Source organism: Eucyclogobius newberryi, unplaced genomic scaffold, assembly GCF_026437365.1.
Source record: "Eucyclogobius newberryi isolate DKJ021-1_F unplaced genomic scaffold, fEucNew1.0.hap1 SCAF_16, whole genome shotgun sequence".
NCBI classification, from domain to species: domain Eukaryota; kingdom Metazoa; phylum Chordata; class Actinopteri; order Gobiiformes; family Gobiidae; genus Eucyclogobius; species Eucyclogobius newberryi.
This window is the reverse complement of record NW_027315790.1, coordinates 19,892,110-19,916,353: the sequence shown is the minus strand read 5'-3', so window position 1 is coordinate 19,916,353 and position 24,244 is coordinate 19,892,110. Positions and strand designations below refer to the sequence as shown.

At 38.8% G+C, this 24,244-nt stretch overlaps 1 protein-coding gene across 1 annotated transcript in view; it reads right to left on the bottom strand.

Moving 5' to 3' along the window:
- Positions 1 to 24,244, bottom strand: part of atxn1a (ataxin 1a) — an 82,600-nt gene that overhangs the window by 46,123 nt on the left and 12,233 nt on the right. Inside the window, exon 2 of the mRNA XM_072447826.1 lies at positions 10,483 to 10,606. The gene's annotated coding sequence lies outside the window, so the exon portion shown is untranslated. The remainder of the gene's footprint in view (positions 1 to 10,482; positions 10,607 to 24,244) is intronic.

Sequence of the window (24,244 nt, the reverse complement as noted above, 5' to 3'; positions counted from 1 at the left end):
GAACACAAACCGCAACCTATTGTACGTTTTCTTTACTTTGCATGAATTTGAACTTGCCAGAACTGAACTGTAAGAACTACAATTTGACAGAGCTCTTAACCTGTTTCCAAAATATTCTTTTCTTTAAACGCACTTGACTTTGCTCCACTTTGAACTCTGCATTTCCGACATCTGCATCATAATTACCGTGTCAAATGGAGCAGAAAAAAGCCTTAACATCAGTCTCAGTGCCTACGTGCAACTCCAACACTACCGGTACTTGTAATGATTTACATGTGTGTACTCTTTACAGTGACCTGGAGCAGCAGGCATCACTGTTATGTAATCCTTTTCTGTCAAGCGAAATTCTCACAGACACCTCCGCACAGCCACACACACAAAACACACACACACACACATACATACACTACACACGCACACAGTCACACACACACACTCGCACACAGGCAGCTGCCGGTGCCTTCACAGAGCTCAGGGGTTATTCCAGTCATGGTGAGAAAACGCTGTGTGGTTTCTTGGCACAATCAAGACACAGACGCATCTCCCTCCTACAGCAGGTAAACTCACAGCCATGAAGAATATAGTTCAGATCTGCCCCCAGCCGCACTGATAATAATGATTCACTTTTATTACAAGACAACAGATCTTAATTTATAAATCCCCCGCTTTTGGAAACTTAACTGATTTACGTATACGGCTGCTAACACTGGCTCATTAAAACACAATACCTAGTGCATTTCTTCAGCGCTTGTATAGGATGTTCAGCCATGGGGATGTTAAACACAGACCAGGAAGTGTTGTTCGCGCTTGTGAAGAGCCTTTAACGTTTTCTATGGACCATACCTGTATTTTGTTTTGTTTATTTGTAATATAAGAAACATCCATGTGGCATTTGGGATTTCTGGTTACTTTATAAATTAACAACATCTATTTGTCTTGATTTGTCTGTGCTTCAATGTGATTAAATTACACATTTATATTCATAAAGAGTGCGGCTACTTGGGTTAAACAATTTTGCCAAATATCTGTATCTTTCTTTTCAGACAAACATTACAATTAGATTTGATTTCTGTTTTAATAGTTGGATTTTGTTCAAAGTGCACATTTTAAACAAGTCCTGGAGCATCAATATTGGAGAGAGGAATGAAATATTAACTGCTAAACATGTTTGTAGAAGTCTAAATAATAAGATAACGATAGGAATGACTAATAATTGCAGTTGTTACAATTAATGACGACCATTAGAATTGCAATTTCGATTTGACTGCAGTCTAAAAAGTACGACAGAGAAATCATAATAACAGATGACGGATTAAAGGCATTGTGCAGCCAATAGTCCAATTTGAATGGCTACCACACCAACAACAAAGCACTTTCCACTCAAATGTAGCACTGAATAGTCACTAATGTGTTTGCATTAAAGAGCGATTGACAAAAGAATACAAATTGTGGTTATTGCACTGCAGAAAAATTTTAGTATCATTGAAAAATTGAATTGGGAGAGAAAGATCCAACATAAGCCTTCTTAGAATCAGTATTCACTCCATTGCTATTTGTAATGGCTAATGTCCTTCCTACTCTAACAACAGGTGAAGGGAAACTAGTTTAGCTCAATGGGCTATTAGCACACACCACCTCTTCACTCATAAAAGCCTCGTGAAGGAGTGTAAGTGGATAGTCTATAGGGGCAGATAAGTGGACATCCATCAGAGCTGCTACTGTCAGCTCTCCTAAACAGACTGAGCAGCACAGACAGGGCACAGCATGTTTTAATACCAAGTAAAGTTAAGTTCAGCCGTCTGTCTGAGAGCCTCACCACCGGATAGTGAGACGATTGGGAGAGATGGGATCAATAACAGATTCAGAAGTATCCTGAGCACTCAAAGTTATGTGAGAAAGGAGAAAAGGTTCCACAGGTACTATTATCTAGAAGTGGCTAATTAATGTGAGGGCAATGTGATGTAGAAAGTATCAAAAATCAGATGCTGGACGACACTAAAACTAGTATTGAAACTAGATTCCTCATTTTGGGAAAGTATTGATGCTGATAAAGGCCCCTGAACAATACAAAATGTGACCTTTTCTGAACAGTTTTAGAATGCTCTTGAGCTTTTACCAGAAATCATATCAGCTCCCATGGAAACAAAAAGAAAGTAGTATTAGTTTGTGTTGAAAATATAAATTGTCTAAAATCAAGTTTGAAAGGTTGGTATTGTATAACACTTGTGTAACACTATTCTGATATACAGGGTGCATTTTGGTTATTTGTAAAAAATAATATCAAAATGCATCAAAAAGGTCTGATTAGTTCAAATACATAATTTGGTACTTGCGTTTTCTTTTCTTTTTTTAATTAGCTTGCTCTCTCTGTGTCGTGTTCTATGTTCTTATTTCTTTTATTTGCTTAAACTTGTAAAAGTTACTAAATAAAGACATGTTTCAAGTATTTGCTGGATAAAATGTGCTCTAAATTTCCAAGGCTCTTCTATGTATATCACTGAATTGACTAGACGAGTGCATTCACTTTCATAATTGCAGTTCAGTACTCAGCAAATTCATAACCTTCTCAAAACAAAGCGAATGACAAACATGTTGAAACACACTAATTATCAGCTTTTAACCAACAAAACAAACTTGGAGGAAGAAGAAGAAAACAGTCCAACGATGGGGCTCACACAGAGAGGGCAGAATGGAGGGGGTGAGGGGGTTGGTCAGCACGATGCCACTTTATCAAACAGTCGAGTTGTAAAAGCAATAAACTCTGTACAGGGCTCAGAATAAGGACTTCCCGGGCGCTGCAAAGGCCACCTCCATTCATCTCACTAAAAGCTCCAGCGGCTGAACTGAGATGAACTGCACATGTGGGATAGTATCATTGCAAACTCTTTTACAGCATAACAATGTGCTTTCAGCAACTGGAGCATAAACATTCTGTAGTTATTGGATCATTTATAATCTGTCAAGCCCGTCACGATAACACATTTTCAAATGCAAAATATTGCTGGAGAAAAGATAGACAATAAACGATACTATTGAGTTTACAATGTGCCTTTTATGATAGCTCTAAAGCAGGCAAATCCTCCCCAGACTAATCATTCTAAATGTTCAGTCTTAAAGAAACATGAACTACACTAAATAAATAGCACAATGAAACACTTTAGTAGACAGTTCATGTCCATAAGGTTTGTTTTCTCACTCTACGGCTCAAATACTACTACAAAGAAACAAAAAAAGGTCCTCAACAAGAGCAAGAGAACGTACACACGATAAATATTGAGCCCACAAAACACTGTTCTTTCATCATTTATTGAAGGATAAATCAATATAAGATAAGATATAGCGGCCTAACTGTTGTAGCAGGCCTAGCTGAACTGTGCAAACAATCAATTAGTTTCAGTTAATCAATTAATTGTTAAGTTCTAAACATGTACACATTAAGAGGGATGTATCAGGGAGGGGCTTCAAAAAATCAGGGCAACATTGGAAGCAAGTTTAAAGGCGGTATGGACGATTTTTCGGCGTTTTGAGAACGCAGGCGGAAGTGCGCATGTGCACTCTCCCGTGCGGACCAATACAACACACACGTGCGTTTGTTTATTAGCGCAACGGAGCGCATCGCATCGCTCGTCTCCCGTAGATTTCTGTCCACTTCTGCGTCAGCTCGAACTGTATTTCTCCGTCTTCATTTTGCCCCGTACACTGAGGGAACTATATTATGATAGATCCATGCGCTTAGACACGTGGAAACGTGGGCACGAGCCTGACGCGGCTGCAGGTGAGCGGTAGGTGCGTTTTATGATTGATACGTGGCAGGACAAATGATTTATCCACACCACGAGGAAATATGATAAAAAATTTGCTGAAAAAAATCGTCCATACCACCTTTAACATTTAATTTGCAAAAAAAAATCTTTGTTTTGAAAGATTCGTCACCGTTATTTTGGCTTTTTGATACCCTCAACAACAAATCATTAATAATAATTGAGGGGAATTACTCAAGAACAGATGGAATAATACTTTTATTGCACTAAAATAGATGAAAAGTCTGCTTTACACAAAGTAAACTTAACGCCTTCAACATTCTGTTCAAATTAGCTGTTTTTGCAAACGATTATAATATGATTTGTTCAGAATAAAGTCTCCAGCTCTTTTGACTGACACAAACTTGCAGGTTACATCATGTACAAGACTCCTGCAGGTGATGATTAACCTGTGCGCTGAAGCCTCCCACTCGATGCCACCCACTACGCTCTCTGCATCTTCCCGGTAATTTCCATAGTGTCTGAACTGCACTTGTAACAAAGGTGTGATTGCATTAAACCACAAGGGCATCCCCGGGGCTCTGCTAATGCAAGAGAAAGAGCAGAGAGAGAACCGGAGAGAGAAAGAGTGGTACAGGGAGGAGGAGGAGGGAGTCCATTACGATAATCATTTTACATCACTAGAGAAAAAGCTGCTCTTGTAAAAGGCAAAGGGAGGATAAAGTCACGGAGCACAGGGCGGAAATCTCATGACTGCAAAAGCCTAATCTAACAAGCAAAAACAGTAGATTATAGACATGCACAGTGTGTGGGAAGGGTGGAGCCATTTACTTGTGAAAGGTCACTTCCTATTTTTGTAGTAGTAGTAGAAGTAAATAGTAAGTAGTTTACAACAATAGTAATCTAGGGGTGGGCAATATTGACAAAAAAGAATATCCAATAACGATCAGATATAATTACGTGTCAGTCCAACAGAAACGTGCTGAAACATGTCTTTAAATGTTTTAGTTGAGGTTTGATTGTCAGACAAATGGGAAACGTCAGAAATGTCGCCTTCTATAATTATCTGAAATGCAGATGATGTCACTCGTCATTAATCACTGTTTAATGGTCACAATCACAGAGCAAACAGAGAAAAGAGCAACCGAGTGGTCCGAGATAGCGGACACTTCATTAGTCAAAGGGAGGATTTCAAACTAAACTGGGAATGTAATTAGAAATAGTAGCAACGGGTAAAAGGCAAGATGATGATAACAAGGCTAAATCATTTTTGATACAGTATGAGATTGATATAGTGCTTTTATGGAGCGTCAAACGGTAAACTGTTGAAGAAATAATTGAAGTAGCACGAGATTTGTAGGCATAAAGAAAGACAGGAGACTCAGGAGAAGTTTATTTACCGTTAGTACGGGACCCGTGAACACTTATTGTATTATCCATTCAAGCCTGGCCTCGCTTCTATTGAGAGCAGGGAGTATTACAACATGATGATGACGTCCACGTGTAGGTTAGATAAAGCTATCAGCAAAGAAATGTCAATGAGCTGTAGGGGTCCTTGTTTCAGTGCAGCAGGGACATTTCCCCATCACAACGTCTCACACAGTCACGTCTTAGGCCAGGAGGGTGAAGTGTCTTGCCCAAGGACACAACAACACTACAATCTAAACAAAGAAGTCATAAAACAAAACACTGAGCCGGGGGTTGTGAGATGACTTGGAAGGCATATAATTCTGATACTCTGTTTAATCTATTTTTAATTGACAGTACGGATGTCACAATATAACATTTTAGTGTTACAGTTATTCACAATTATTGAGACTGTTACCAAACAAATAAACAGATAAATTAACCTAATAATCTTGACATCCCAACAGAATATTTTTGGAGAATTAGGAACACACATTGAAAAATTAAAACAATAAACTAGCCAAATGGATGCAATTAAACCTGATTTAAAATGTTTTGCAAATAGAAATGGTCTCAGCTGTATATTTTATTTGACAGTGGGGATCCCGGCCTGAAAACTTTGGGAGCCCCTGACCTAAACCATTGACGCTTCAAAGTATAATGTAGAAAAGTCACACAATAATAAACTTGCCTTTTGTCGGGCGGCCTTAAAGTCATACCTATAAACATCCGTCCTTTTGCTGACACAAAATGTTCTAGCACATGCTGTATGGCTCATTAGTAGTGACCTCCGGTAACATGTTTTTCCATGTTACAGTCAATACCCTGCAGCTTCACATGACATTTTACAGTGCACTTGAGAGTGAGTACACACACATTTATTATGATCTAACAGACAAGCCTGTATTCCATCTGTACACAGCAACACTAGTAGTTTAACTACAGGGAAACAATGGCCCATTTTAGCACACTCACGCAGACACTTAGCCATGTTTATCAGGATGTAGCAATGGAACATACCGGCTGATTAGATCCAATGGGACAGGCCCCTGAACCCAGTGTGTGATTACAAGCATCACTTCAGCATCGCACTATCGCACATGTGGCAGCTGCAGACACCATTGTTGTTATGATGCTGATAATGGGACAACTACACCATGATTGTACTAATTTATGTTAATGCTGCACTCAGTTACAACTATGTAATAAGAAGTTTGAGTCCTGCTTTGACAGAAGAAGAAATGTGTCCCACTAATAGAGAAACAAAATAATGTATAAGGTTGTATAGGATGAACAAGTCATTCATCATAATAGGAAATAACTACAGTACTTTTCGGACTTTAAGCTGCTACTTTTTTCCCACGCTTTGAACCCTGCAGTCACTACAATGGTGTGTCAAATTTATATATTTTACTTATTCAGGAGCGCTGTATAGCCCGAAAGGTACGGTACTACCACTTTGTGCATAGCTTTCCTACTTTGCAGTGACATGTAACAACAGGAACTCTTGTCTCCCCTATTAACATACAGATTTTGCATATGTTAACTAAGATCTTTTGATACAACAAATGTACTTTTCCGGCCTGTCATGATAAAACATTTTAAAGTGTGAGTTATTATTATAGAAAACACAATAAATGGTAAAATTTAAACTACTTTATGCCACTGACACTAACACAGAATAATCCCAGTAAACCCTTTTGAACAATGAAACACTACATTTTAAATATCTATTGTTCTTTTTCAACAATCTTCAGCTCAAAACTTCACATGATAAATATTGAGTGTATCATATGTGTGTGTCATATATTGAATGGGTCCTATTATTGTGACAGGCCGATCTGATGCTAACTATTTTTATTTTCTGTCTTTAAACAAATTATCAAAATTCCTAAAAAGACATTTAAAGTTGTGTTTTTTTTTTTTTTTGCATAGTATTTTAGCTAAAGACATTTTTTTTTTCTTTTTTGGTCATCATATTTCTTTCTAAAAACCACATCAAATCCAACAACAAAAGCATAACTGATGAATCCTGGAATACACAGCTAGAAAAAGAATTCTGATGCAAACTGGCTTACGATAAACGTGTGTATAAAATGTGTTTGTGAAAGAGCTAAAGGTTCAGGACATTGTGTTTGGGCTTCAGGACTCCTGCCATGAACACAATTGGCAGCGTTCTCTGGAGCATCCTCCCGGCTACAGCGAAAAATGCGCTTACAAAAAAATAGATGTCACAAAATACACCGACAATGAACGGCAAGACTAACATTATAATGGACAATCATAAAACGTAAAAGATTACATTTGGACTTAATTTGAAAATGGACATATTTGACAGACTGTGGACTAAATGGGTCGTTTACTTTGGTTTCTTGTGTGTCATGAGTTTCATCTTTGGCTGTTGTTGGATGTCTGCTTATTTCGGTTTGTGTCTCCTCTCTCTGTTTGTGTTAAATAGTAAAAAAAAAAAAGAGAGAGAGAGCGCTAAAAGTGACAGTTATTCAGAAAACTAGTGTGTTTTACAGGATGCCTATTCTCTTCACTGCATCCTTGGATTACCTCTGCCCCGTGTCCTCTGTCTCTCTCTCTCTTCGGGCAGTGACTGGTGCATTTGGCAAGCCTAGGTATGTGTGCGTGCGTTTCCCTTGCTCTCCAGTTCTACTACAAGAGAGAGGATCAAATAAAACAGCTATTACCAGGAGAGGAAGACGAGGAAACCCATACGAACTCCAAGACGTAACAACATCCTTTGGCGCTTAACCCCCTGTGAAAATGTTTACATGGAAAATTGCCGTACAACTAGAAAGATGAGAAATATAAACCGATGAAACGCAAACGCCGGTGGCAGAGCGGCACCGTCCAAAATCTCCGTAAAAGCGCCATTAAACAGAGCACGGCTGGGTTAATTGGTAATTTGACATCTTTGAGATTACTGTGAGCTATGAGCCGTAAACTGTGCGAGTGGGCGGGAGTCAGATGCGCATCGAGTGGGGGGGGAGGGGGGGAGTTGACTGAATGCACATAAAGTTGTCAAATGTTCCCTGCAAATGAAAATAAACATGGACAATGATAACTCGAGCATTAATCTTACTGTATAGAGACAAATACAATAAGCAAGAAGAGAATCAACAGTGTAAAGATGCATTGAAGCACTCCTCCCTTTATTCTACTGGTTGTGCCGCTTGCCTCTTTCACGACATCCATAAATCTCCTCCAGACCTCCCCGGCAGCTCAAACCTGGGCTGTATATCACTACTGTATACTGTTACTTCCTTTTAATGGCCAAAAGTCTTGTCTCACGTCGTTCATTTCTGAAAGTTTCCGAATGACTGTAACCGGCTCATTCCTCATCATAACCATCACAACGACAACCTTGGCATTTAGATTTCCACCTAAGCATCCAATTCTGTCAAATAAATCAAATTCATTGTGTTTTACAATTGAATTTTTTTTAAATTATCATCTACTTCTATAGTTCAATGCTCCAAAAAAACATAATTGAAAATGGTTAATAGCTATATTGTCAAAATCTTAGCAAAAAAGCACAATCGTAATGTAAATTGTATATTAAACATCAAGTGACCTTTGAGGTGACAGTATATCTTCTGTTTATATTGGCCTTTGTTAAGTTTGTAAGATTTGAATAATGCTTTCAGACAACTTTATATCAGAATTCCTACTTTGAAACTAGGAGAACATTGAAGAACCACAGTAAGAAAATCTGTGCCCGGCGCTAGGTGAAAATGAATAATTTGACCGTTATGATGGTATTGATAGTAGTAATTCTCCCAGTTGTTTTCCACCTGCTGTGTGCACAGTGGTTGACGTAAACCACAACGTTTCGCAAATTGACGCAAAATTTCACTCTCAAAGTTGTTTTATGAACTGTATATGTAATAACAATGTCCGGCTTAATAAATGGACTTAATTGGATTCCCACTTTGGCGGATTCGAGCACTTTCCTAGTTTTTATTACTTGTTTGAGTCAAATAATATACATGTACTGTAAGGTTACTGCTCATTGTTTTACTGACCTGACAACTGGAACTCCAAACTAGTTACTGACCTTTTGAACCAGGAAACAGGAAGGATCAAACACATGTGATAAATGATGCCAAAGCCGAGCAAGTCAAAGATGGAAAGACGGTACTTGCTCTCCAGAACATAACATAAGAGATGAAAAGTGTGTATATGTGTGGCTCTCTCCCATTAACAGCATTTAGTGCCGCATGCCGCAAGTCACCGCCCAGCCTCATTGTACAGGCTGTGTGACTGTCAGCCCTCCATCTGCTCATTTTGGAGGCTTTCTGCTCAGGAGAAAGGAAACTGTCAGTGGTAAACATTCACAATGCAGCAGGAGCATAAAGAAGCAGTGCCACATGTGTTATTTTCAATCAGTGACTGATGGGTGAAGAAAGGCATAGACAGAGGAGAGGGGAAATGATCTGAAGAAACTGTCAAAAAGTCTTATATCAAAAAACAGATGTATATTTGCCTTGTTTGTGTATGTTTCATTAGGAGCAATAAAAATATAAAAAACATATCCAAATAGCAGATTCTTTTACATTTACCCTGTACGTCTGGGACAAAGTTTAGGGCTAAGAACTATTTTACCAATTCAAAAGTGCAGTAATAGTAGTGACAGTAGTGATGGTGCACTTTCATTATTTCTCCTGTATCAAATATGATTTACAGTATGTTACATTTGGTTGCTGGCTTCATTTGGGAATTGGGAACTTGAACACACTCTGACTCTGATTTCTTCTGCAAAAGTACAAATACACTGTATACACTAATTAGTCTAACTTTCCAAAAAACATTCTAATGAAAGACCCCAGAACACATCAAAGCACCCCAAAGTGTAATATTATACAGCTAGTGGTAAGTTATGCATTATTTTCAACTGCTAAAGGGCTAAAGAGTGGAAATGTGCTGCAAGTGCAACATCAGAGTTTGAACCAGTTTTACTTTTGAATGTCAGGCATAAATAACAGCCCATAGGAGACATAACAGCCCATAGGAGAAACAGACAGTAGGACAAATAGCTCTAGCAAAGAAGGGCAAGTGTTCAAGGGGACAAAAAGTAGGGATTGGGTTTCCTCTGTCCTCAGTAAGCCTCTGTTCAATCAAGTCTCCTCACAAGAGAGCAGGAGTGCAGTCACAGCTGGTTAGACGCTGATAAAGACCGACACTGGCGCCGCGGAGGATACAAAGAATAACGGCGGACATTTTGAAGACCAAAACACAGCTAAAAAGAAAGGGAAAGGGAAACTTCATGTCGCATTTGAGGTTGTAGTAGGAGGTTGGGGCGCACCTGAGCAGAGAGTGCGGAGCGTCTTGGTGGAGTAAGAGGAGCCTCAGTTGAGTGTTGAAAAAAGCCTGAGGAGATGACTTGATGTTTCCACTGTCTGTCAGCCGGCAGGTGCACTCAGCATTCCCTATGGAGACAGATTAAAGAGAAATAAAAAATTGCACCCTTGAGTCATGCCCAATTATAGCATATTGAACAGGGATGTTAAGACTGTTAAGTTTGATTGATAATTGTGATTATTCAGGTCACAGTATAATATTAAGGCGAGACACTACAGGCAGTTTGCACTCTCAACAACAAAATTGTCCAATTTGCTCCTAAAGATGTTTTATTATTTTACTGAATATACTCGCAACTCTATGGGACATCGTCATTTCAAAAGCTGTTTACTTAAAATGTGTTTTAAAGGAAATAAAGATCACCACTTAAAGTAGCACCTACACACACCAAACTTTCAAATCTTGTGCCTGACAACATTTTGACAGAACTTACAGACAGATTTGTTAATATCTGATTCAAAGCCTGATTTATTAAAGTCTGAAAAATAAGGTCGAATTGGAATTTTAAGTCTTAGTCTTTAATCTAGTAGCACTCAAAAACTAAATAAGAAATCCTAAATCCCCTTTGTACAGTTTGTTTTAATAACTAATACCCAATCACTTTTTAAGATTTATATGTCCCAAATTTGTGCAATTTTGGCCATTTTTACATTAAAAATTCCTTATTTCTATATGAAAACATTACTTGACGAAGAACAATTTTTTGTGAGTTAACTACAGGAGAAGTTTCAAATGGATATATTTGTTCCTATTCACCTTTCTTGTCATGCATTAAGACCTTGAAAAATAAAATAGAAATAATAATAATTCCACTTCAACATTGAATTTAAATAAGACTGTTCATTCATTATTTTACAATGCACTTTCAAATACTCTATAGCCTACAGTGCATTTTCTCCAGTGACTGTCTTTCTCCAATTCCCTTTTCGCAGCTCACTTGCCCGTTCTCAGCCGTATTAAAAACAAACACCATCTCCATGGCAACCACACTGTGTTTACCCACAGGAGACACTGGTTATAGACAGCATCCTGTGTTTTAAATGCGTGTTTGGGAGGACTTAGGTGTCTTTCATGAGCTTTTTCAGGCCGAGGACAATGTTTCACTTTGACCTAATGCCTTCAGGGCCGAGTGCTATTACTATGGGAGCTGAAAACAGGGAGTAAATACAGTCTGATGCAGCTTACGCAGTGTTAAGTTGATGATCCTTGTGCCATGGCTCAAAGCAGAGAAGGAGTTTTCAGAGCTAATGCCACATTAGGTGAGAGGACATGTGCTCCTCACTGTTCACACTGATGCATATGGTGCTAATGGATTCATCATGCAATAAAGCTGAAGGAAACATTATCAACAACTTCACCCAGAAAACTTGCCTGCAGCAACATTTCAAAACCAAGGACCTTAAATTAATTTAGACATCAATCTGAAAGGTATTTTTCTTGCAGTAGAAATGCAGATAATGTCCTCTGATCTTTGAAAAAGTATAAGCAAAATCTTCCAAATTGGTTAAGACTAGTAATATTGATAACATGGATGCTATATTATTACTAGTTAAGATTCCATTCTCACCAGTGCAATCAATACAATGTTGTTGTTGTTACTGACTAACTTCAGAGATGTACAACAACACTTCAGACACTGGAGGATGTTGCCATGGAGACACATATACACGTCCCAAGGTCAGTGGGCGGAGCTGAACCCCAGAACGAGCCAAAATCAGGTCAGAGCCTCATGTGACATGCAGCGCCAAGGGGACAGAAACTGATACTAAAGCAGACGTTTTCTTGTTTGTAAAGAGAAAACTTGAACAAATATGTACACATGAACACAAAGGAAAGTATAAACAGTACTACAGAATATAGATACATGCATACATTTATCTTCTTAAAAGTACACGGAAATAAATAAGTAGTCTACTAGTATTATCTGTATAAAATATATATTAAATGTTTATAGCCAGTTTACAGTTCAGTAATGGCAATGGTAATTTTGAACAAAATAAAGAAAGAAAGAAAACACCATGATGAATTCCATCATTTGCCCTTAGGCCAGGAGTCAATATCTTGGGTCTATCTCGCAAAAGCACAAAATCGCCACCATGACAATGCTATATTATAACTATGTAATAACAAAATAGCATGCTAAGACATAGCATCCTTTCTGGGCACTGTTATTTTTTGATCATTTTTTGATAATTTATTTCTCATTATCATGTTATAGTAATGAATGATTTTGTATTACTAAAAACAACTTCCAAAATATAGCCGCAAGCGGCAATGATCGGCCCTCGCCACGCCGCCGCCACGCCGCAAGAGGAGGGGGCGCTAACGCGCCCCAATTGTCCTTTTATTACATCTACTGCTGAATCTGTGACGCTGTCACATCTTCTCCCCTTTGTTTTACCATCAAAAAGCAATTTTATTTTGAATTCTTGGCAAAATGTGCGGCTTTGCCGCACAGACACCGTGACTCTTAGAATAAAAATGTGGATAACTTTTGATGGTCCACCCCTGAAGATGAGTCTCACCAAATTTCAGGTTAATAGGGCTAACGCCCTGGGAGGAGTTTGTGAAAGTCTAAAGTGTAAACATGTTCTGGCGATTTCCCCATTGGAATAACATGGAAGGTTTTGGTCATCGCTACGGCAAAGCCATAACAATTATGACATGGGTCTCATTGACTTTTTTGATGGGGATGCCAAAATTGAGTTGTGTGTCAAATTTCATATAATTTCGCAAAACTAAATATTTAACCCCCATATAAAATCTGTAGGGGGCGCTGTGGCTCCAAATTAATTTAGTTCACTTCAAGTAGGTTTAGGGCAAAGAGTTTAACAACTGATTCTAATTTGACGCAATTCGGACTTTATCGGCGCAAACGGCAGAAATGTTAAATTTGGGAGATTTCTGAAATTCTTGCTACAGTTTGTGGCTTCGCCGCTCAGAGACCGTGACAGGTATCAATGTAATTTGGATAACTTTTGATGTCCCACTCCTCAGTAGCATTTTCACCAAATTTCAGCTTTTTAGGGCCAACGCCCTGGGAGGAGTTCGTAAAAGTACGACGTTTGGAAAAACTCCGAAGTCATGTTTAGCCATTTTTGAAGCAATATGGCCGACATTTGGTTGGGCGGACGGCGTTGCCGTAAAAATATTTTTTACTTCTCTTGTCACCATCTACCTCTGCGCCAAATTTCATGATTCTACGATCAGATTTTTTTTGGGTCATTTCCCACCTCTCAATGCATTTTTGGTACATTTGGGGGCGCTGACGCGCCAATTTTTTTAATTTTAGAAAAAGGAAATAGCCAGAATGTAGAGAGGCACGATTTTTAGAGGTGTGCTAATTTTTGTGACTTTTCGTCAATGTTCACTGGGTGAAAAATAGGGGGGTTGGTCCCGAGAAGAAGAAGAAGAAAGAAAGAAAGAAAGAAAGAAAGAATAATATTCCGATGCGAAAACAATGTTTCCCATTTTTCAAATATCATGAACTATACATTTTCGGAAAGCGCTCGCGCTTTCCTACCTCATGGTGTGGGTCCCTGGTCACTGACGGGTACTTTCGTTAATTTTGAGTGGGCTCCGCCCACTTTGTGTTTTTGGCCCTCTATACAGTAATAATGTTCAATTTTTGCATTACATGCTTATATGCACGGAACATGCAAGAGATGGGGAACGTATTCGTGAGCTACTTAGCGCAAATGAGTGCTTTATATTGGGATGACAACCGCTTCGCGGTCGTCATCCCAATGTAAAGTGCTCGTTTAGTGCGTACTTTTGCACGGGCTTCGCCCGTTTACAACGGTAAAGTTCCATTTTCCTACTACTAATTAGTATGCACGGGGCGTGCGTGAGTGAAGGAGTGCGTTAGTGAGTGTTTGGAAGTGGGCGAGCGCTTCGCGCTCGATTTCGTGCGCACTTCGTGCGCACTTTCGCAGCCGTGCTTCGCACGGCCTTACGAGATTAATAGGCCTCTCGCCAGCTTGTGGCGCTCGGGCCTAATTACATGTTTCCCCTAGCATAAGTGTACACAAACAAATGTACGCATAACAACTATTACAACCAGAGTGAAATATGAAGACACTCACACTGCTGGCATGATATGGCACATTCCCTGTGTACAGATGGATTAGCTCGGTCAAGAAAAACAATGTTATCACTTCAGCTAATACTTCCTGTGTGTATTTTCCCCAAATAAATACAAGAATTATATCACAAAACTGCAGTGCTCCACAAGATAATAACAAAACATTAGTAATCAACCACAGTTCATCCACAGCTTTTGTGCTCTGGCAAAGTCAGACGGTGACAGCAAATATATAACACACTGCGTTGTAGAGTTGAATGTCATACCCAGATACTAATTGATACAAAAACTGGTATGAAAACTAGATTCTCATTTCAGCTAAACAACAGATAAGTGTGGTCAAGCCAGGGACATGTCCAGGCCTTTTTCACAGGGGTGGCCAAAAGCTAATTCCAAATATGTATGTCCATTTATTCTTTTTTTCCTGGTCAAGGCAAATATTTATCCCCAATATATTGCCTCAGCAGCTCTGAAAGGAGAGGCACCCACCTGGGGCCTGTGCCACCTCCAAGCCACTCCTTAGAATCACCCCTGGAACAAGCATTGCATTTTCAGATATTACTATAATCTAAAAAAATGTGACAAACAGCTAGTTCATTTCAAACTCTTTGCAGCAGTCCAAACTCATTCCGCACATTCTGTATACTTTCATAACATCAAAATGATTCACTGTGATGAGTTTATAAGAGTGTTTCACAAGCTCAAAGAGGAGTTTATGCAACAACTATGATTCTAACGGCGCATCATGGCGCTCGTTTTGACCATAGGAGCTGTGCTTGGGCAAACATTATTCTACTTTTGTACAAGCGCCTTTAACATTTAGCACTTTCCTGGTTAAATAAAATATATAAATATAAAAATAAACATGGCTGCACTATATATTTCGGCACTAAAGACACCACATGCCTCTCATGTGAACAGCTGGTGAGAGCCAGAGACATTGCGTGTGTGTTACATGTGTGTGGAGCCCTGGTGCTGCTCTATAATGAGGGGCAGAGCAGGATCCGTTTCTAGATTACACGCTGACCCAGCTTGTCTGACTAATGCCTCTGTTACAACCAACAACATTCACACTGACACAGCAACTCACGGCAACCGGGCCTCTAGGTTTTCAGACAACTTCACAGTGGCTCATAAAACACTAGGGCTGAGCTGGGCAATATAGCAAATCAATAATGATTACATTTATGTTTCTCTTGACTTGATGGGTCACAATTTTCAATAATCTTTTTTATTTTTTATCAAGAGCAAACAATTGTGGCTTTACTTTAATATCAAAGTTTATGAGCAGACAAGACAAAACAAATGAACATTTCAAACATTTTTTCAAACTTTAAAGGAAAGGCCTATATAATTTTATTTTAAAAAGTACCAATGCTGATCTTTGGCTATTTCAAACCATGATAACAATTTAATTACAGTTTAATGTATTTCATAGCCTATTTCATAGCCTATTTCACAGCCTAACCAACTTATACAGAAACAAAAAGTAAACTAAAGTGAAGAATGAAATGCAGCTTTTTGTCTTTTCTCTTGATAAACATGGATGAACAATTTTCAAGACCACAAAGTACTATTTGCACTATGAGGAAAACAGACTCCAAAAGAAACATGAGATGGTGTTATGAAACATTAGAAAAGGTCAAAGGTCGTAGATGCACTGAAAGTGTGCACCTGCAGCTTGCTCTGGTGATAAAGCACATTTACCATTCATTTCACTCGTTCACGTTGGTGATTAAACTTAAACCACCTTATACACCTTTTTGTTTGTTGCATTTTTAGCAAACTCTTACTAACATTTTGTTAGCAAATTCATGCACAATATTTGTTTTGAGAACTTGTTTCCAACATGTCTTCTGCTTGCAATTAAATGTAGACCAGCATTGTATTAGTGTGCAAATCTTGTTAGCACTGATTATCATTTGCACCATTAATTGTCAAATCTTGGTGTGAAAGTAAACTGAGAAACAGAATTGAGATTGACATTTGAAAACCACTTCTCTTAAAGGTTGAATGGACGATTTTTTTGGCTCAAATCTCATTTCCTCGTGGCGTGGACTGCCAATTAGTCCTGCCACGTATCAATCATAAAACGCACCTACCGCTCACCTGCAGCCGCGTGCGGCTCGTCCCCACGAGAGCAGCACGTTTCCGCGTGTCTAAGCGCATTGATCTATCATAATATAGTTCCCTCAGTGTACTGGACAAAATGAAGACGGAGAAAGACTGTTCGAGCTGACTCATAAAAGACGGAAATCTACGGGAGACGAGAGATGCGATCCGTCGCGCTAACAAACAAACGCATGTGTGTGTTGTATCAGTCCATTACGCCTTTAATACTTTAATACACATTAATTAACATTTCTGTAAATGTGCCAGTTTTGGTTGCAAAGCTGATTTTGAACAGATGGGTCCTGGCTAGATTCACATCTATGCTGGACCATGAGTGTCACCCCCTGCAGGACACTCTGTCCGCTCTGGAGAGCAGCTTCAGTGAGAGACTGATCCATCCTCGCTGTGGGAGGGAGAGGTTTCACAGGTCTTTTCTTCCTGCTACTGTCAGACTTTATAACAAACACTGTTAGTCCTGAACACTCGCAATACTGACCTAACCATGTGCAATTCCGTCATATGTGCAATTACGGTCATGATTAATGTGCAATTACTGTGAAATTCATCTGCGATCCACGTGCCGTTGTGAAACATATTCATGTGCAATTACTGTCGTGATCACATGCAATGGTATTTATGTATTTATTTATTTATTTAGTTATTTATTTTTATCTTTTTCCCCTCCATCCCTTGTTAGGTTTTGTCTATGGGAGTTTTTGTTTATAGGAGAACTTCTACTGAAAGTGTTTTTTCAAACTTCCTATAAGTGATCTGTTCTTTTCTTCTGTATCTACCTCTGTATCTACCTGCGTTGCACCAATGAAATTTCCCCATGTGGGACAATAAAGGAATATCTTATCTTAACTGCAGTCTCTGAGAAAGGGTTAGAGATGTCGGAAACAGATTTGTGACATAATAATACAAGCAGTAATTGTAAAATAAGATATAAAAATACAAGTTAATAGCTTTAGTAAGCTACATGAAAGCCACTCAAAAATACACATTGAATCCATCTAGAAGATGATGCAATATAACTGACATTTAAACAAGTTGTGTAATTTATATGTGAGACAAAGACATGTGTATGGACAGGTACATGCAGCACATACGACAAGACAAAGTTTCTTCTGCTTGCATCTTGCTTTTCTGTGCTTTTCTCGTGTATTCACTAAGGTCTTCTTCTCTTCACTCTTCTTACAGTATTCTCCAGGGTCACAGCACAAACAACATCAGGCCAACATGTGACAGTGAAGAGATGGAGGAGCAGCGAGACAATTCTCAGCAATAAAATAAATGCACTTCGAAAATAGTGGAAGCACTAAAGACATCATCTCCGTTAGTCAACTGCCAGAGCTTATAATGTTGTGTCTGAGTTGAGGAAACTATAGCATTCTATTTGAAAATGATAAATAAAACATTCAAGTGCATTTTGCATAATTGGTTTTACATGCAGACGTATAAACAAAATACTGCATGTCTTTAATAGCTTATCATACGCAACCGGATAGGACAGAAGCTGTTACTTGGGCTGGAATTACTCAGCATTCTTCCGTCAGACCATGTTGGAGCAGAGGTCCCAGAGATGCGCTGTTGCAAGGGGCCGAGCTTTGATCACCCCATCTCAACACCCGGAGCTGATGGGAAAGGAGCTTCAAAGGTGCACATATGCATCGCTAGAGCTGTATTAGTTGTTCTAAACATTCTACAGGCATATCTCCGGCCTACGCATACATAGCCATTATCTGTTGAGTTTGATGTGGCTAGTCTACAGTGCAGACCGCACATACAAACCAGCTGCTAAATAAAGGCTGTTTCTTTAACTTGTCAAGCTGCCAACATAAAGAGCATGTAGTTGACTAACTTGACACAAAAGTCAAACTGTCCTCTGTGTACCCATTCAAATTCAATCAGCCTCCCACACAGCAAGTAAAGATCATGTTTAAAATATTGAAAAACCTATACTATTGCCGTTATTAGAACGAATTAGAATTGTGAGCATATTTTCTACAATAAAAAAGTGATAACAATTACAAAGTGATATTTCTGCACTTTTAATCTAGAATCCCTATAGTTAAACATTGAGCTGGATAATTTACTGTTTAACTGTCAGATTACAGATTTGTTGACGTGGTTTATGGTTCACATCTCCGTGATTACTGGGCCTTACCACATAAAACAAAAACGGGTACAAACTTCAACGCCTTTTCAGGCAACATAAATAAACAAAAGGAATTTATTTCATTTTCACAATACCCTCAGAAAGTGGTGCCATTATTCAACCCCAAAGGCATGATTGTTGTCAGATGAAAGGACTTCACGCCATAAGATTAATATGACAAGTTTGTGGAACCAATCCCAAACAAATAATGCGAAGGGGTCAACGTTTGTGGATTTCTATGAGGGAGATTTCTTCTTGAATGCATTTTTCCTGCTGTGTGAAGCACTTTGAATTGCCTTGTGTATGAAATGTGCTCTACAAATAAACTTGCCTTGCCTTGCCTTGCCTAAAAACAGTCAATCATCCGAAGAGTTACACAGGCCCCGCCCACCATCAGAGATTAGCCATAATCAAACTTGTGACTCGTGGCCAATGTGAACATAACCTTTTAAAGTCCATTAACATTTGTGTGTTTACTTGACCTCTATATCAACCCATTTGATTCATTGCTATAATATTGTCTGAATATCATCCATGAATGATCCCAGTATCGCACATCCCCAGCTACAACCATTGTGCATGGCCAACCGAAACTTCCAACTTTAAAATGTAATAATAAAGACAGACCACATAACTTTGAGTAAAGGTATTTCTGTCTGAGACGCCACTTCTGCCTGCTTTCTCAATGAAAAGTCCCAAATTACTACTGTTCATTGTCAGTGGCTAATACTTAACTATAACTGGCAACAATGATGCTGAATGAATATCCAATCCCAAACATGTATATTATTGGAGATAGAGAGAATGCAATGTTCAAATAGTTCTGTATAATAAGTAACCTTGATTTGCATTTAGTTTAATTGTGTAAGATACATTTCAATAGAGTGGTCTTAGCTGTCAAGGATACAAATACTCAAAACAGAGAAGAGATAAGAGACACGAAAGACCTACATCAAACAGCTTTGGGGGTAAAGCTGTACTGTTTTTAAACGATTCATAACTGGATAAAAATGTAATTCACTTTCCTTAATTCTTCTGTGGCGAGTTGACTTTTCAAACAGTTGCCGTTTTGACCTTAGGAGGCCAAATGCATACGTCATGGTGCACTGTGGTTGTGTCAGGTCCTGCTGGTAGCACAGGTGCTCAGATCCACACACCTAAAATAACATTTGGCCCACTCTACCTTAGTCCGGTAATGGCCAGAGATACCATTACAAAGCTTTATATATGCACAGGAGCTCTCCACCTGAACCACCAGCTGTCCCCTGAGGTCCCACTACGAGCTGTGACGACTATAGGACAAAAGAACAACAAGAAAAGAGGGCTGAGCTAATGTAGACAAGTGTGTAGTCAATGTGCATATGTGTGTTTGAGTGTGTGTCGTGGCTCACTTCCAAAGTACTACAGTGCCCTTAACCCAAATAAAGTCTGCTTATCTTTGCGCAACCTTGACTGACTGTTCTGTGCTAGCAATGAGCACATGTTTTAGTGTTTGTTTCTCAGAGCAGTGGTTCCCAAACTGTGGAGTAAGTAGGTGTGGAAATATGAAAATAAATAAATTAGATGACATTTGCTCAAGATTCACAGCTTCATGTTGCATCAAAAAGGAACAAACCATCTGCTTCATCTAAGAGCCCTCCATTTCTTGATATTGGTTGCACCCGGCTGGACTTACAAAGTGCTTAAAATTCAATGTGCCCTTTTACACTGACCGCCGAGCACTGCGCCCGTGGGTTCAGGAGCCTCAACAAACAATCATTGACAAAGGCCCACATGGGATGCCGTGTCTTCAGCGTTGGTCCACCCAGGGCGAGGGCTGTGGTCAAATGAATACATTCTTGGAAATGATGCAGAAAAGAATTAGGAAAACTATGAATGTAAAAGAATCATAATTTAAATCTTCCTTTAAATAGTAAAAAAATACCAAATCTTCAGCTAACTCACTCCATACCTTCTCCTTTCTACTGTCCCATATGAATTTGTGTAATATAAATAAAAAGATCAGCTCTATATAAAATGTCTTGCTTCTTATGAAGAAAGATTTGGCCTTAAGACTCCATCGACCGATTAATCGACCACAAGGCTAAAGGCCTACGGCGCTACTCAGGGCTGCTGTATAATCCTACACAGTTATCACAAACAGAGAAGGAGAATAAAGCATGGGGTTTCTGGAGTGAAAAGTTGGGTCTTGGGACTTCAGATTACATCATTACCCTCCTGCTACATGCTTATGTAATGCCTTATACATGTTTGTGCTTTGAGAAATGATTTGAATCAATTCTTATACTTTTATTTTGAAGTAACTGATAGTAGTATTGTAACCTTTTAGTTAAAATACCAACGTGTTCGTAACAAATGCTCTCTCTCTCTCTTTCTCTCTGTCGCTGTGTGTGTGTGTGTGTGTGTGTGTGTGTGTGTGTGTGTGTGTGTGTGTGCGCGTGCGTGCGTGCGTGTGTGCATATGCGTGCGTGTATGCGTGTATGCGTGTGTGTGTGTGTGTGTGTGTGTGTGCGTGCTACAAAAGCCATAGTGAGCAGTTATATAAGCAAGGTCATAAGGTCAGCGGCGCTAACACGGCGTAGCCACACCCAGCCTGTTAGCATTCCACACAGAGCCACAGTGTCAATACTCAACAGGCTGGAGACGTACAGGACACTGCCCTCGCTGCAGGGGCCAGGCTCAAACATGTCCCATGTCCTCTCCTCGCCACAAGTAAGAGAATATAAAACGCACCACATACTTTATAAAGAAGCATAAAGGGAATATTAACGTGCACAAAGCTCTTGCACTAGGCATGAAACACATTTGCTTATTTTGTGTTGTGATTACATTTAAACAAAATACTTTTTACTGTAGTGATGGCCACATTTTGTCGACATTTCAACGTAATTTTTCAGTCCAATAATTCCTTTTGGTTGATATATGTTTTGATAACTGAATATTAAGATGGCATCACCAAAAGCTTAGGTTAAAATAGAGAGAAAAGATGAAAAGTTCAAATTTGAAGCAAGTTCTTGGTAGTTAAAATGTATATTGGAATTAATTGTTAAATAAAAATGATATGAGACTTTGAGCAACAATGAACTAACTTAACATTTTTACTGATGCAGCAGACTTGTCTAGCATAGCATGTATTTTAATCTAATACAAGCTTGCTTTACAATTACTTTGCACTTGAGAATGAAAAAGGCTCTAGTCACAAGGATGAGAAGCACGAGGCTACAAACCACTACAAGGTCGTCCTCTTATTACTCCATTTTAGAGGCACTGCAGATAAAAAGTTTAGCCTCCAAAGCACAAATAATGCACTTGCTATGAATCACAGTCCCTGATAGCCTTTTTACAGTAAAGAAAAAGCACTCACGTGACACATGTATACGCAGAGGTTGGAGGCTTTATAATAAGACCCCGACTGGGCTATCCACATATGTAGTCAAGAGACATGATCATAAGCAAAGAAGAGGACCGGGCACAAGCTTTAGGAGCTATAGAGGAGCAGGGGTCAAACAAATCATATTGCAATTTTATACAGTTGGTATCTTTTTATCTGCCACCAAACCAAAGCCATCCGCTGCTGCTTTTGAGAGGTCACACATCACTTTTATTGGTTAAATCCACCTGTCACTCACACAAGCCAACGCACACACACACTACATGATTGTGGGGAAAATGAGAGTGCAGGAGGTTAGCGGTTCATAGGCCTGACCAGTTTCTTTAGATCCCCATAGGATCAATAGGTGTTTGAAATGTCTTCCATGCCTTCATGCAACACAAAAGGTTGAGAAAAAACAACCATTAAATGCATTTTGTGTATAAAAAGAAATGTTTCTTTACCACTGGCCAACATGTCCTGAATGCTTTGAAATATATTTAGACCAGTTTAAATCCTTCTCAGAGGCACAGGACCACACCATGGGGTAGTAATACTAGTGGGACTGGGAAAGGTCTAAACTAGGTCTAAACCAGGACTAAAAAGTTAATTAAATATTGATTAATGCACAGAAAAGGTGTTGCAATGGTCATGCTTAGGAGCACTGATGCTATGCAAGCTCTGACAAGATGTGCATAAATGGAAACCCAGAGAATTGGAAAGGGTTATGGCATCAGATGTACAAAAAAATGAATTAATACATAAAAAATAGCCAATGAGCCAACGTCTCAACAGCAGCAAAGGGAATATTTTGTGCTGAAAGTGTTGAAAAAAATTAATGAACTGAGAGCAATGAAAAACGCTTGTGTTAATGCAGCAAATCAATTGGACATTTGGTTTTTGACCCATGAACTTTTAGATGTTTGCTTACTAAAAATATCTCTCCTGGAAATCATATATTTGCTTTAGCCATTCTATGAAATGTCAACATGAACCAATGAAGCAAGGGTAATAATCTAAAATGTTACACTTTGAGGTGGGGTTGTCAAAAGTATTTAAAATCAGATACGTAGCAATACATAAACTAGTATCAAAACTAGATACTCGTTGGACCAAGTATCGATACTAAAAATAAATCATGTTTACAGGCATTTCTAATTATCATTGTGGTATCGAAATAGGTATCAAGAATTGAGTATTATCCTTAATATCTAATCGAGTTTGAAGTTTTAGTATCATGACCACAGTACTTAGTATGTTATGCTGTAATAATAGGGGAATCGTATTTAAACATTACACTATAAAGGTCTTGTGACCTAGAGTACCTGGTCAGAATTAATTAATGAATTAATTTACATTTGTGTTAGGTTAAGTGTTATAAAAATATGTAATTTGTTGACACAAATACTAAAGCTCTGAGTTATAAGTACCTTCACAATATATATTAATTTCAAAGAGAGAGCTGTTGTGGTCCATGGATTAGACTTTTGCACTGGAAAGTCTGGTTTTGGATTGATCCGTCATTCTTCTAAAAAGGAGGATTTCAACACAGATCCAGACAATGATGCAATAATGACTTCCACTTGCACTTTATCTTTGCTTTACCTTTTTGTACAAAAATTTGACATAATTTTTTATTGTATTAACTATAATATAAAACTACTCTACAAACATAATTTACTGAAGACATTTCTGAGGGATCCCTGCAAACTAAAGGCAATTAGGGATCAGTCGAAAGCCAGGAGGAAGTATTAATTCAATTTGAGATGCAACATTGGGAGATGACCCACACAGTACAGGGTCAAATCCCTGAAGAGCTAATGCTACGCCATGTAGCATTTCAGCAGGATGAAAAACCAAGATAAGGAGGAAGACGTATGGATGGTTACACAGTGTTTGAATAGTTACTTTGGCCTCTGATAGACATCAGGCAAAAACAACACAGGACCAAAAATAAACCGTGACTTAAGTATGTTCTGGAC